The 16558-nt window shown below is 41.3% G+C and overlaps 1 protein-coding gene across 1 annotated transcript in view; it reads left to right on the forward strand.

Annotated features, from left to right (window-relative positions):
• LOC124000292 (CMP-N-acetylneuraminate-beta-galactosamide-alpha-2,3-sialyltransferase 2-like) overlaps nucleotides 1-16558 on the forward strand; it is a 48458-nt gene that overhangs the window by 760 nt on the left and 31140 nt on the right. The gene's annotated exons all lie outside the window — the stretch shown is intronic.

Genomic DNA, 16558 nt, shown 5'->3' on the forward strand with positions numbered 1-16558 from the left:
ACTGATCGATTGTTCAGAGCGCTGTGTTTTAGGGACCACCCGCTGTAGACATCTAACTACCGACATTTTTCACCGGATTCTAACTGTAAAATCGGTGCGCAGTATTGTTGTCTACACTTGACACTTACATGCAACTTCTGCTGTCAGAATACGAAGCTTGCATTGAAAAGACTGATTTAGACGCACCAAAGTCGCTTTGTCGTCTGATTGTGTTCAGATCTGAGGTGGTCAGGGATGCATTATGTGAGGATTTATCCTCAGTCTGGACCGTAGGTGATTTTAGCATGTAAACCTTGGTGGGGCAACAAAAACAAGTGGGATGCATGCCAGCAAAGCCACTATACAGCACAACACTACACAATACATTCATTCCACTATAACGGTGACAAACGGTGACCACAAACTGTTAGGGCCTACATAAAGCTGTCCCAACAGCAGTCCCAACACCTTACCACTGCTACACCTGGCTATCAGCGAAGTCTTGTCTGGCAGCGAAGCAGTTCATTCTGCCTCATTTACTGTTTTTTTTAAAACATAGCCGATATGGCTGACTTGCATAAACAAGTGTGTTTTCTACTGACAATTGAGATGTACAAACTATAGCATAAGGGGACGACAAGCGGATAAGGGGCAATCGGTAGTTTAGATTAAGACAGTAATGAGCGAGCTAGGACGGACGTAGTCAATATAACCATTTGTTCAGTACATTTGAAATGTATAGTGACAGAATTCAGAACATGGACCGTTCTTACAGTGTAATCCCTGTACAACAAGTCAGAACCGTAGGAAAAATAAAGGGGGCATATAAGCAGTGGTCCTTCATGGGCAAATTTTGTAATCAAAGTCTGGCATTCTCTGCATTTATGGTGCTTTCAAGACAACTGGGAACTTGGGGAAGAAAAAGGTTGAATCATGATGGCGTCAGTGATCTTCAGGTTGTAGCTTTAGAAAGAGACCCGAGTCCCGAATGTACAATTCCGAGTTGTATTGAAAGTTAAAAATGTATTTTCACAGTCATGGCTCATTTTTCCTGAGTTCCTAGTTGTCTTGAACTCACTAAATTCAGATGTTGCAGTTGTGAGATAAGTTGTTTTGAGCGTGGCACAAATCATGCTTTGACAGCATGGCCAATGTTGAATGTTTATAATTTTAAACAAAGAAAAGATACCCTTAATATTAGACTTGGGACCACACAGCCACTCCACTGAATAGCAAGCTAATGGTTGCTTTGCAATGCTTGCAGTTAGCCACTGATTCCTTCCAAACCACTCATTGTTGAATTTCAATTTCCAACTTGTTGTGTAATGTTTATGTCCAATCGCCGATGAGCACCGAAATGTTTTATCTATAATTCATCTTAATTATTTATCTTCGTATGACAAGGATTAAAAAGGATTTGCCAGTAGATTGTCGACTTGATTCTTGATGACAGCTAGCTAAGATTTTGAAAGTATGATGTTGACATGATGAGTCCAATCAAAGCTACTGTAGATATAATGTGATTTTGATGTCATTTTATCTGTGGCCAATGACCTTGAGTCTTCTTGGATAGGCACTTCTAATGTAACTATGTTAGTACCCAAAGGGCATTAATTTTCTAGCTCTACCCTTAGACTTGGCGGTGGTGTCCCCATGAGTGACAGAACACTGAACCAATCACGATGCAACACTCTGTATTTTAGAGCTGCCTTACTCAAGAAAACACAAAAGAGACCATGTTTGTATGCGGCTTTATTAACTCAATGATATATATATTTTTGTACATTGTTTGCAAACTGATATGTGACACACATGAATGCCAAAATAACATGCAAAGTTTGTTAGAGAGCATTTGGATGATCCAGAAGAAGATTGGGAGAATGTCATATGGTCAGATGAAACCAAAATAGACCTTTTTGGTAAAAACTAAACTCGTCGTGTTTGGAGGACAAAGAATTCTGAGTTGCATCCAAAGAACACCATACCTACTGTGAAGTATAGGGGTGGAAACATCATGCTTTGGGGCTGTTTTTGTGCAAAGGGACCAGGATGACTGATCCGTGTAAAGGAAATAATGAATGGGGCCATATATCGTGAGATTTTGAGTGAAAACCTCCTTCCATCAGCAAGGGCATTGAAGATGAAACGTGGCTGGGTCTTTCAGCATGACAATGATCCCAAACACACTGCCTGGGCAACGAAGGAGTGGCTTCGAAAGAAGCATTTCAAGGTCCTGGAGTGGCCTAGCCAGTCTCCAGATCTCAACCCCATAGAAAATCTTTGGAGGGAGTTGAAAGTCTGTGTTGCCCAGCAACAGCCCCAAAACATCACTGCTCTAAAGGAGATCTGCATGGAGGAATGGGCCAAAACAAATTCCACCATAGTTTGCAAATAAATTCATAAAAAATCCTACAATGTGATTTCTAGATTTTTTTTTCTCATTTTGTCAGTCATAGTTGAAGTGTACCTCTGAAAATTACAGGCCTCTCTCATATTTTTAAGTGGGAGAACTTGCACACCGTCTATGAGAGCAAACCTGCAGGGAGATGAGGTACAGGAGAACAATCACTAAAATCTTACATCTGATAATGTTGTCAAAGGCCATCAAATCAGATATAGAACATGTAAAAGTTGGTGCGTAGGGAAAGGAAAATGAATGATATTAGTGGTTAATATAGTAGGGTCAAGATACTGAAAATGGAGGCGCTGAATGGAGGTAAGGTGAGATGCCATATCCCTGGCAGTAGGGCGAAAGTGAGAGGGGTGATTGCTGATTGCGGGAGTTCTGATGGAGGTGTCAATTGAGGAGTGTGAGGGAGGTGACTGGGGGGGAAAGTGGATGATGCGAGGCAAATGAGCAGTAAGAAAAGAGGGTGGAGTAGAAAGCATAATGGCGCTGTTACAGTTTGAAGGGAGTTTGAAGGGAATCTTCTGAGACGAGTACATCTAGGATTCTTCAGCTTTTATGTTAGGGAGTTTGTGCCGGTGCAGAGATGTTGTGAGGAGTGTTGGGGGCCACATGATTATGGCAGGTGTGGGGTGGAGGCCAAGGCAAGATACTGTAACTGCGGGGGGGGGGAGGGGTGGGGGGGGGGATATAGTGAGGTACAGAGATCACAAACAAGGAAACATATGCGGAAGCAGCACGGCGAGTTCAACGGACACAACCTGTGAGGAAATTGATGCACCAGCCTCCAATGGAAGGGGGAGATTATTGAGTCGTACGAACTGGGGTCTTCAAGACGTGACCATCAGTGTGCGGTCACAAAATAATTGTTGGTGGTGAACTGGGTTGACTTCTTGAAGTTCATGTGTAGTGTGATGAATATGAGTGATCAGGTTAAGAAGAAGTCTACACACATAGTGGTATGCGTGGCCAAAGATTTCCTGGGAATTACAGAAGCAACTGAAGTAATGATGCATGAGATGTTAAATCAGCCAAGAGGTGATGGTTTGGAACAACCTATTCAGGTCCTTCAGTTGAACACTAGAAGCGTAATAGCTAACGGGCAGGAGTTTAAGATGTTTGTATATGATAAGTCGCTCTGGATAAGAGCGTCTGCTAAATGACTTAAATGTAAATGTAAATATGGATGTAGCACCAGATGTAGTGTGTGTACAAGAGACATGGCTCAAACCTCAACTGAAGTTTGTGAATCTGGGATTCAGTTTGGTACGGTGTGATAGAATTGGAAGGGTCAGGTGTGGCTTGTTCTACGTTTGTTACAGATGGGGTGGAATACAGTGTATTGGAGATAGAAATATGTAGGAATAGAGTTATTTTCTATAACCCCTCCAAACGTCTCATGTTAGCACATTTAGACGGGATTGATAGGATGTGTAGGGGTAGGAAGGTAATATGGTGTGGTGATTCTAATGCCCATAATGAAATCTGGGGAAGTAAATATAAAGAACAATGGAAGTATAGTTGAAGGATTTATGGTTAACAGGGGATTAGTATGTGTTAATGATGGGAGGGGGACAGAGTCATGCTTGGACTTGACATTGGTATCTGCAGTGGTGGCAGGGTGGTGTGAATGGGAAGAGAAACCATGGTAGGGAGTGATCATTTTCAAGTTCGATGTAAGGTCAATGTGGATGTTTTGTATGCAGAGTAGAGGCAATAACATGAGATGTTGCTTTGAGAAGGCTAACTTGAAGATGTTCAAGTACCTGTGTGAGCGGGTGGGACAGAATTTATCAATGAAGGGATCTGTGTATGAGTGCGCTGAGGCAGTAAAGTCTATAATTATATCGGATGCAGATGTGCTAGTGTGTTCAGGGGGAGGAAGATGGCGGGTGGTGCCACGGTGGACAGATAAGTTCTCAAAGGTGGTGCAGGAAAGGGATACGCAGTAGCTCTACGGGTACTTAAGAATGGCTTATCAGAAAGGAATCTCATGGAGTATCAAAGAAAGAGAGCGATAGCGAGAAGAATGATTTAAGACCGCGAAAATGGAGGCATAGAGGGAATCTGCACCAAAATTGTTTTTTTTTAAATAATTGGAAAGGGTAAAAATGCTGGAAGTCCCATGTTGTTAGTGTCATGGAATATCACCACTAAAGACTCAAAGTCAAAGTACTGCTACACAAACAAGTCATATAAGCATGGGTTGTTGCTGTGTGTGACTGATTTATACCACACAAGGCTTCTTACTTTGGAACTGAGATATTGTGTCACTAGTTCTAATTCCCAGAGCAATGTTCTGGGCGTACTGCCAAATTGCTTATGAGTGATAACGTGGTTTACTCCTTAGTGCAGTCAATCCATCACTCGCATGAATCCAACCAAGACAGGTTATCATAAAACAGCATTGTGCTAAACGAGAATTATATGCACACAAAGAAATGTCCGTCACACTCCCTCCTTTTATCACTCTGTGATAACTATTGTACAGTTCTAAGGTAAGCATTAGATTATGGCTTAAACTATCAAAGGAGGTTCTATTAAAATACTTCTAATAAAAGTCAGCGGAATCAAGACAAAACCAGACACATTATCCTTTCAAACCCTTAATTCTGGATTGTACAATCAAACTAGTAACTGATCCTTATTCCATAGCTCTTACACTTAAAAAACAATTGCAGTAGAATGGTTTAACTTAAGACCTTCACTACAGTTACACACGTATTTCATTACACAATTTAATTTATGGCAATACTGTCATCATATGCAGGGGAGAAAACATGGTTATACTTTTTATGGCCTTCAGTGAGTTACGTATGGTCCTCATTATCTTCATCATTCTCATCAGCAAATGGCATTTATTTTAGCCCAATCAAACGAACAGTTCACCTCTGCAGTGGCAGAGGTGAACATGATAGTTGCTGAGACCCGTGAAGAGCGCAGAGCCTTAGAACAGTGTTATCACACACACAGGGACAAATATTCCCAATATAGCCCATTTTGCAAGGTTCACACACCATGATCCAAACATAGTTAACAGCTAAGCTGTCACCTCACACTCATTGTCTTCATTGTCAGAGTGGCTTCTAGAAGTTTCTGCAATGTAATCTTTGAGGGTCTGCCCATCTGCAAATCATGAACTGTCAGTGAGCAATTTGATTCTCTATCAGAGTCCATTGTACAATTGCACACATTTTCACCTAGGTAGACAGACTCATTACCCTGTATACACCAGGCTGCAGTCAGTGAGCTTTCTATTGGGATGGTTGGGAGACAGGTTTTATTCTCACAAGGTCTTCTATAACCACAGTTGAAGTCAGAAGTTTTACATACACTTAGGTTGGAGTCATTAAAACTAGTTTTTTTCAACCACTCCACAAATTTCTTGTTAATAAACTATAGTTTTGTCAAGTCGGTTAGGACATCTACTTTGTGCATGACACAAGTAATTTTCCCAACAATTGTTTACAGACAGATTATTTCACTTATAATTCACTGTATCACAATTCCAGTGGGTCAGAAGTTTACATACACTAAATTGACTGTGCTTTTAAACAGCTTGGAAAATTCCAGAGAATTGTGTCATGGCTTTAGAATCTTCTGACAGGCTAATTGACATCATGTGAGTCAATTGGAGGTGTACCTGTAGATATATTTCAAGGCATACCTTCAAGGCCTAACTCAGCGCCTCTTTGCTTGACATCATGGGAAAATCCAAAGAAATCAGCCAAGACATCAGAACAAATTGTAGACCTCCACAAGTCTGGTTCATCCTTGGGAGCAATTTCCAAACGCCTGAAGGTACCACGTTCATATGTACAACCAATAGTATGCAAGTATAAACACCATGGGACCACGTAGCGGTCATACTGCTCAGGAAGGTGACACGTTCTGTCTCCTAGAGATGAATGTGCTATGGTGCGAAAGTGCAGATCAATCCCAGAACAACAGCAAAAGACCTTGTGAAGGAAACAGGTACAAAAGTATCTATATCCACAGTAAAACTAGTCCCATATCGACAACCTGAAAGGCCACTCCGCAAGGAAGAAGCCACTGCTCCAAATCTGCCATAAAAAAGCCAGACTACGGATTGCAACTGCACATGGGGACATAGATTGTACTTTTTGGAGAAATGTCCTCTGGTTTGATGAAACAAAAATAGAACTGTTTGGCCATAATGACCATCGTTATGTTTGGAGGAAAAAGTGGGCCGAAGAACACCATCCCAACCGTGAAGCACGGGGGTGGCAGCATCATGTTGTGGGAGTGCTTTGCTGCAGGAGGGACTGGTGCACTTCACAAAATAGATGGCATTATGAGGGTGGAAAAGTATGTGGATATATTGAAGCAACACCTCAAGACATCCGTCAGGAAGTTAAAGCTTGGTCGCAAATGGGTCTTTCAAATGGACAATGAGCCCAAGCATACTTCCAAAGTTGTGACAAAATGACTTAAAGACAACAAAGTCAAGGTATTGGAGTAGCCATAACAAATCCCTGACCTCAATCCTATAGAACATTTGTGGGCAGAACTGAAAAAGCTTGTGCGAGCAAGGAGGCCTACAAACCTGACTCATTTACACAAGCTCTGTCAGGAGGAATGGGCCAAAATTCACCCAACTTATTGTGGGAAGTGTGTGGAAGGCTACCCGAAACATTTTACCCAAGTTTAACAATTTAAAGACAATGCTTCCAAATACTAATTGAGTGTATATAAACTTCTGACCCGCTAGGAATGTGATGAAAGAAATTAGAGCTGAAATAAATCATTCTCTACTATTATTCTGACATTTCACATTCTTAAAATAGTAGTGAAGAGTGCTCTTACTGACCTAAGACAGGAACGTTTTACTAGGATTAAATGTCAGGAATTGTGAAAAACTGAGTTTAAATGTATTTGGCAAAGGTATATGTAAACTTCTGACTTCAACTATACCTTTCCAAGTTTGGTTATAAAAAGCAAAAGATGTCATAAGGTCCGGTTGTCTAAGAGGGGAATTGTAAAACCACAGTACTAGGAGCATTGACAACGTCTCATTTACACCGGCTAGGACACCAAATAAAGGGAATTCTTCCCCTACCCCCAGTGGTCTTAGCCCACAGACCCAACAGGAAGTGCATGGGGATAGGCCGTTCACCACCATCTGTGCTGTGGAAAGGAATGAGTTCATATTGTCTTTGAAATTTAGTTTTCCTCTCGCAACCTTACCTGCTTCTTCTGGGCCTCTCCTGTGGGCCTGCATTGGTCCTGTTGGCTGGGGACGGTCCCTGGATACGCCTACATCATTACTGGCCAGCAGGAGGCAGACAACGGTCCCTACTGTCACGGTGAGACCAATCCAGAAGCAGGTCCTTTTGCATTCACCAATGTTCCTTGCCATTCGGATTTCTTGGTTCTGTTCAGTGGGATGCGTGTATCCATGTATCTCATTCTGCTACCTTGACAGCAGAGGATGTGGTCAGGAGCACCTGGTATGGTCCCTTCCACCTGAAGTCTTTCCAACTTTTTCTTCAAAGATCCTTTACCACAATGAAAGGTTGTGGTGAGCAACACATGAAGTCTCTCTGTGGTGAGCAACACATGAAGTCTCTCTGTACTGAGCATCCCATCTGACGGAGATGCTCCATTTGTCCATTTAGTCCATTTCTCTGTTTGGTTTCCAAATTTCTGACTCATAATTTTCACAAGGGGCCCGAGGTTTAGAGCGACCTGTATTTTCATTCTTAGTACAACATGTCTCCATTCTCTCGCTTAGTTCCCTATCTTGAAACAGGCACACTTTAACTATAATCAGCATTACTGTAAAATACAGTCGTACCTCCCTAAAAAAACAGCATTATTGGTCCATATCAATATTACATTTTGTGTTTCTGTAGTTACTCTTACTTTTATAATACAGGGGTTTGTTTAGATATACGTTTCTCCCATTCTTCTCTGCAGATCCTCTCAAGCTCTGTCAGGTTGGATGGGGACAGTTCAATCGAGTTCAAGTCCGGGCTTTGATTGGGCTGCTCAGGGACATTCAGAGACTTGTCCAGAAGCCACTCCTGCATTGTCTTTGCTGCGTGCTTAGGGTCCTTGCCAAGACAATGCAGGAGTGACTTCCGGACAATTCTATGAATGTTGTTGAGTGGCCCAGCCAGAGTCCAGACTTGAACCCGGTTGAACATCTCTGGAGACATCTGAAAATAGCTGAGCAGCGACGCTCCCCATCCAACCTTACAGAGCCCTTTAGCTCTTGGAGTCCCATGCAGGAAAAGTTAGACTAGAATAGCTTTTGGACATTATGGAATTATTTTAGTGTTTCTTATACCAATAGACTATTCGAAGAGGAACTCAAGCTCTTGTTTGCTGAATATTATGAACTATAGCAGCCAGTAGAACTCACGGGTAGTGTGGTCCTTCTGTAGCTCAGTTGGTAGAGCATGGCGCTTGTAACACCAGGGTAGTGGGTTCGATCCCCGGGACCACCCATACGTAGAATGTATGCACACATGACTGTAAGTCGCTTTGGATAAAAGCGTCTGCTAAATGGCATATATTATTATTATATATATAAAGAAGGGCAAATGCGTGATGGCGGTAGGCTATAGCGGTTATTTATTCAGACCCATAACCATTCCATCTTCATGAAGAGAAGTGAAAGCCTTCTGCATCTAATTCTAGACCTATATTATTCAAGGATGTCATTAGAATTATGAAGATAAGGACAAGGACTGATGAAGCAACAATAGAGAGAGAAAGAGGAGGTAGGCTATAAAAACATTAGAGGAAATATTATGAAAGGTATATATGCCTCAGCCTACTAATTATACAAATAGGCCCTATTATTTTTCTAAAATCAAATGCGCTATACTTGTAACTTTGTAGGCCGCATGTGCTGCACCAGAATCTCATGTTCTCTCCCTGCTTTATCATGTTTGAACGATGTGCCAAATTCTAGTCCATATAATACAATACAGTAATACAGTTCACACTCAAAAAGATGAGCCTACTGGAGCTATTTTAATTTATTTACCCAAGAGAGCATATAGCTAGCTGCAGCTATGGTCTTTTATGTTTTTCTCTCATGCGTAATGTGCAGTAGCCTATATCATATAGCTATTAATTGGATAACGGCAAAAATCATTTGGCCTTTTTTGCGCTTGGGCTCATGAAATGTCTATTGTAGGGCTCATGAAATGTCTTTAATGTATGGCTCATGAAACGTCTTTAATGTAGGGCTCATTAAACGTCTTTATTGTAAGGCTCATGAAATGTATGTCTCATCAGGCTCAGGTTGCATCAGGCATGAATTTTCTATCAAAGCTCTAATCAAATCCAGCCTATTTAAATGCTTTTGAATAACACTTCCGGTTTTGGTGGGAAATACCGGGTTACCCAGGAGAAAAGTGATTTATTCTCTAATATTTGTTAGATACCTGGAAAATATTCAACCCTCGTCAGAACCTAAGCATCCTGCTCAATGGTCCAGATTGTCTAAAAGACTGGCTATATTTGCCAAACCCTGTTTACTTTGGACACCGTTTCATGTAGTCTTATACTCCCTCAAATAATGTTTACAACAAACAGTCATGTTGTAATTAGCACACAAACACACACACTAAGAACACATAGTATAAGTAAGCTGTGTGAATGAATTTACACTGAACAAAAATATAAACACAACAATTTCAAAGATTATACTTCATATTAGTTATAGTTCATATAAGGAAATCAGTTCAATTGAAATAAATTCATTAGACCCTAATCTATGTATATCACATGACTGGGAATACAGATATGCATCTGTTGGTCACAGATACCTTTTCTTTTTATAGTAGGGGAGTGGATCAGAAAACCAGTCAATATCTGGTGTGACCACCATTTGCCTCATGCAGCGTGAGACTTCTCCTTCGCATATAGTTGATCAGGCTCTTTGTGGCCTGTGGAATGTTGTCCCACCCCTCTTCAATGGCTGTGCAACTTTTGTGGATATTAGCGGGAACTGGAACACACTGTCGTATACGTCGATCCAGAGCATCCCAAACTTGCTCAATGGGTGACATGTCTGGAGAGTATACAGGCCATGCAAGAACTGGGACATTTTTCAGCTTCCAGGAATTGTGTTTTTCACGGGTCAGTGGCCATCCAAAGTTGAGAATTTGCCCACTGTTGTCGGTTACTACTCCGGACTGCAGTCAGGTCAAGACTCTGGTGAGGATGACGAGCGAGCAGATGAGCTTCTCTGAGACGGTTTCTGACAGCTTTTGCAGAAATTCTTTGGTTGTGCAAACCCACAATTTCATCAGTTGTCCGGGGGACTGGATTCAGACAATCCTGCCGGTGAAGAAGCCAGATGTAGAGGTCCTTGGCTGGCGTGGTTACACGTGGTCTGCGGTTGTGAGGCCAGCTGGACATACTGCCAAATTCTCTAAAACAATCTTGGAGGTGGCTTATGGTAGAGAAATTAACATTAAATTATCTGGCAACAGCTCTGTTGGACATTTCTGCAGTCAGCATGCCAACTGTGTTTTGTGACAGAACTGCACATTTTAGAGTGGCCCTGTGTAATGATCATGCTGTTTAATCAGCTAATCAGCTTCTTAATATGCCACACCTGTCAGGTGGTTGGATTATTTTGGAGTTGCAGGTAGCCTAGTGGTTAGAGCATTGGGCTTGAAACTGAAAGGTTGCTGGATCGAATCCCCGAGCTGACAAGGTAAAACTCTGTTGTTCTGTCCCTGCACAAGGAAGTTAACCCACTGCTCCACGTTAGGCCGTCATTGTAAATAAGAATTTGTTCTTAACTGACTTGCCTAGTTAAATAAAATAAAGGAGAAAGGAGCCAAGGAGAAATGCTCACTAACAGGGATGTAAACCAAATTTGAGCTAAATAAGCTTTTGTGATTTTGGAACATTTCTGGAATCTTGTATTTCAGCTCATGAAACATGGGACTAACACTTTACATGTTGTGTTTATATTAGAGGTCGACCGATTTATGATTTTTCAACTCCGATACCGGTACCGATTGTTGGAGGTCACACAAAAAAGCCGTTACCGATCAATCGGACAATTTTTATATATATATTTGCAATAATTACAACAATACTGAAATAACACTTTTATTTTCATTTAATACATCAATAACATTTATTTTGTCTCAAATAAATAATGAAACGTGTTCAATTTGATTTAAATAATGCAAAAACACAGTGTTGGAGAAGAAAGTAAAAGTAAGAAAGCTAACTTTAAGTTATGAACATATGAAAGCTGGTGGTTCCTTTTAAGTCTTCAATATTCCCAGGTAAGAAGTTTTAGGTTGTAGTTAATTATTATAGGACTATTTCTCTCTATACCGTTTGTATTTCATATACCTTTGACTATTGGATGTTCTAATAGGTACTTTAGTATTACCAGCCTAATCTCGGGAGTTGATAGGCATGAAGTCATAAACAGCGCAATGCTTGAAGCACAGGGAAGAGCTGCTGGCAAATGCAGGAATGTGCTGTTTGAATGAATGCTTACTAGCCTGCTGCTGCCTACCACCGCTCAGTCAGACTGCTCTATCAAATATCAAATCATAAACCTAATTATAATATAACACACAGAAATACGAGCCTTAGGTCATTAATATGGTAAAATCTGGAAACTAATATTAGGCAATATTAACAGACAATATTAACTAAATATGCAGGTTTAAAATATATACATGTGTATTGATTTTAAGAAAGGCATTGATGTTTATGGTTAAATACACATTGGTGCAACGGCAGTGCTTTTTTCGCAAATGCGCTTGTTAAATCAACACCCGTTTGGGCTGTGAAGTAGGCTGTGATTCAATGGTAAATGAACCGCATTGATAATATGCAACGCAGGATAAACTAGATAAACTAGTAATATCATCAACTCTGTGTAGTTAACTAGTGATTATGTTAAGATCGATTTAATGCTAGCTAGCTACTTACCTTGGCTCTTGCTGCACTTGCGTAAAAAGTGGTCAGCCTGCCACGCAGTCTCCTTGTGGAGTGCAATGTAATCGGCCGATTACCGATTGTTATGAAAACTTGAAATTGACCCTACTTAATCGGCCGTTCCGATTAATCGGGCAACCTCTAGTTTATATTTTTGATCACTTTATTATTGAGATGTTGATTTCACCTGACATGCATTTGCTTCAGCCTAATTAATAAACTCTACTCTCACTGGTATGAATTGTGATTATGGGACCGACAGAATGTAGGAGTCATTCTGCCCATGGTTTGTTGGAATAGATTGGATAAGAGACGCAATGAGTCAGTTTGAGTCTGTCCTCATTCACCAATATAGTGTTGAGGTCTCGGCGCAAATTCAATGTCCTGTTTTGGGACTATAATGTCGGTGGCAACGTTGGGTAATAGTGGCGAGGCGGCAGGTAGCCTAGTTTTTAAAAGCATTGTGCCAGTAACCAAATGGTCGCTGGTTTGAATACCCGAACCGGCAAGCTGGAAAAATCTGCCGTTCTACCTTTGAGCAATGCAGTTTAACAACAACTGCTCCCCAGGCGCTAATTGATGCAGCCCCCCGCACCTCTTCGATTCTAAATGCGGAAGATACATTTTGGTTGAATGCAACAGATTAGGAATCCCCCTTCCCTTCCCTAAATATTTCCCAGGATCTATAAAGCATCCAGCTGTCTTAAAGGACTACTAACTCTGTAACCATGTATAAACCTTGCTTATACAAAATGACACAATTTTTTTATCAATAACAATGATTTTTAAAGTACATGCTAATATTTAACTCTCTCTATAATAAAACATTTAAAACCCACTTAAAGGGTACCTTAATTTAGTGTTACAGATTTTTCCGATCCACTATAGAGGACATTTTGAAACATTTTGTAAGGGGCTAGACATGTAGACTTAGTTCACTCTGAAGTAAAATCCAATTGAGCTCAACAAACATTCATACATTTTATAGTTAACTAGGTTAATACGCTAACCAGGGAATTAAAACTGCGTGCAGAAGTCCTATAGACACAGCTCTAACTAGATTACTCACTTCTAAGGCCATACAGAGTGCTGTCAAAGTGGGTTCATGTAAGGAGCATCCTCCTTTACAACATCAAATAGGTTACTTCACTCAATGATTCAATTCCAAGGACCACCGGGTTTGCCGTAAATAGGCAGGTTGCCATGTAGATAGATCGGTATGACATATAGAGAGGAAGATATTGTATGTGATATTGATATTGTATGTTGATGTTGGGCTCGATTAGAAAACATGCTGGCCAAGGCAAACCGTGGCGGGATGCATAGCTATCTGGATTTGAAGTTGGACTGGGACATCCAACCTTACTCCACTTTGGGAAACTCCTTTTTGAAGCAAAAAGGAGCACGTATATGCCCATGTTCTTCAAAGAAGGGCTTCCAGTGTGTGTGGTGTGTATGTTCGCTCTGCTACTGCCGTTACTGGCTCTGGATTCCTAACAGATGGGAAAGTCTCCGGGTAGACAAAATGTGATGGCTTTGTGCAGTCAGGCTTTTGATCTTGTCAGTAACAAGTTTCTCCTCACCTGGGAAATTTGGTGTGTACTCAACCCTTGCAGGAGTAAAGACGCTTCCTGAATCTAATATTCCATTTCTTCCACACACACTTTTTATTTGAGGGGGGCTTCAGACCTTGATATCCACCCCATCTTGTAGCCTACCACCATTTCCCTTTTCATTGGGTAATTGCTACTGCTACTAATACATCAAATCAATGTTTATTGGTCGCATACACAGTTTAGCAGATTTTATAGTGGGTGTAGTGAAGTGTTTTACTGCTCCTAACGGTACAGTAAAATGTTAAGCAAGTACAAAAATAATATTTCAGAATGAATCCAATTAACAACCCAAATAACGCTATCAGTAATCCAAGTACAATCTATGTTTATGTACACAACAACAACAAAAACACTAAGAATATGTACATCAGTAGATATATTACAGTGATCTATGTCAATAATCCAGTATATAAACATGCAATGTGTATAAACAGTTTATCAAAATGCAATGTACAGTAGTAGATATACTAGAGTGAGCTATTTGAAGAATACAGTATATAAATACAGTGTGAAAAAACTTCTAAAAGAAACAGGAAGTGTTTAGTGTGTATGTAGCCCTTTACACTCAAACCCGTATAAGGGTTGAAAATGGCAGATTTGGGCACTGAGAAATTGGACTATGTTTTTGATGTTCAGTTACAAGAAGACATGGCGTCATACACTTGGTTGTTCTGAACAGATTGAGCCTATCCTATCCTTGTCTATTGTGAAGAAAATCGAAACATACACCTGAACACACTCATGACTCCTTTCTTTGCGCACCAAAATTATGATCTGTTTGCCTTTTGAAAGCTTAACACTGTAAGATCGCATTTTATAACAGCTAGTCATGCTGGCAATAGAACACAAATGTCCATTGAAATGATGCTGAGCAAAAATATGGACGCAACATGTAAAAACAAATATATATAAATGCAACAGAAATGTTCCATACGCACAAAAAAAGCTTACTTCTGTCAAACTTTGTGCACATATTTGTTTACATCCCTGTTAGTTTTAGGCTTTCTTTTTTTGCCTAGATAATCTATCCACCTGACAGGTGTGGCATATCAAAAAGCTGAATAATCATCATGATCATGACACAGGTGCACCTTGAGCTGGGGACAATAAAAGGCCACTCTAAAATGTGCAGTTTTGTCATACAACAACATGCCACAGATGTCTCAAGTTTTGAGGGAGAGTGCAATTGGCATGATGATTGCAGGAATGTCCACCAGAGCGGTTACCAGAGAATGTAATGTTCATTTCTCTACCATAAGCCACCTCCAACTTAATTTTTGAGAATTTGTCAGTACGTCCAACCGGCCTCAGAACTGTAGACTATGTGTAACCATGCCAGCCCAGGACCTCCACATACATCCGGCTTCTAAGATGGCTAGCCAGCTAAATTAGCTAGCCATCTAGCTAAGCTAATTGAATCTGCATGCACTTTTATACTGTCCTACAGTTACAAATAACAACACTACCATTCAAAGTATTAAATAGCATCCTACCTGTTGGCTCTAGTTCATTGTAGCATATACTTCTCATTTAACTTTTAATTATTCAATCATTTTAATCCCATTTTCCATTGATTAGATAATCTCCTAATTTGCTTTGCTACACAAGGAGAGTCTATGATTGCATCCTTAACATCCTTATCATTTATCGCCCTCCAGGTCCCCTCGGAGAGTTCATCAATGAGCTTGATGCCTTGATAAGCTCCTTTCCTGAGGACGGCTCACCTCTCACAGTTCTGGGCGACTTTAACCTCCCCACGTCTACCTTTGACTCATTCCTCTCTGCCTCCTTCTTTCCACTCCTCTCCTCTTTTGACCTCACCCTCTCACCTTCCCCCCCTACTCACAAGGCAGGCAATACGCTCGACCTCATCTTTACTAGATGCTGTTCTTCCACTAACCTCATTGCAACTCCCCTCCAAGTCTCCGACCACTACCTTGTATCCTTTTCCCTCTCGCTCTCATCCAACACTTCCCACACTGCCCCTACTCGGATGGTATCGCGCCGTCCCAACCTTCGCTCTCTCTCCCCGCTACTCTCTCCTCTTCCATCCTATCATCTCTTCCCTCTGCTCAAACCTTCTCCAACCTATCTCCTGATTCTGCCTCCTCAACCCCCTCTCCTCCCTTTCTGCATCCTTTGACTCTCTATGTCCCCTATCTTCCAGGCCGGCTCGGTCCTCCCCTCCCGCTCCGTGGCTTGACGACTCAATGCGAGCTCACAGAACAGGGCTCCGGAAGGCCGAGCGGAAATGGAGGAAAACTCCCGCCTCCCTGCGGACCTGGCATCCTTTCACTCCATCCTCTCTACATTTTCCTCCTCTGTCTCTGCTGCTAAAGCCACTTTCTACCACTCTAAATTCCAAGCATCTGCCTCTAACCCTAGGAAGCTCTTTGCCACATTCTCCTCCCTCCTGAATCCTCCTCCCCCTCCCCCCTCCTCCCTCTCTGCAGATGACTTCGTCAACCATTTTGAAAAGAAGATCGACGACATCCGATCCTCGTTTGCTAAGTCAAACAACACCGCTGGTTCTGCTCACACTGCCCTACCCTGTGCTCTGACCTCTTTCTCCCTCTCTTTCCAGATGAAATCTCGCGTCTTG

This window comes from Oncorhynchus gorbuscha, linkage group LG02 (assembly GCF_021184085.1).
Source record: "Oncorhynchus gorbuscha isolate QuinsamMale2020 ecotype Even-year linkage group LG02, OgorEven_v1.0, whole genome shotgun sequence".
Lineage (NCBI taxonomy): Eukaryota > Metazoa > Chordata > Actinopteri > Salmoniformes > Salmonidae > Oncorhynchus > Oncorhynchus gorbuscha.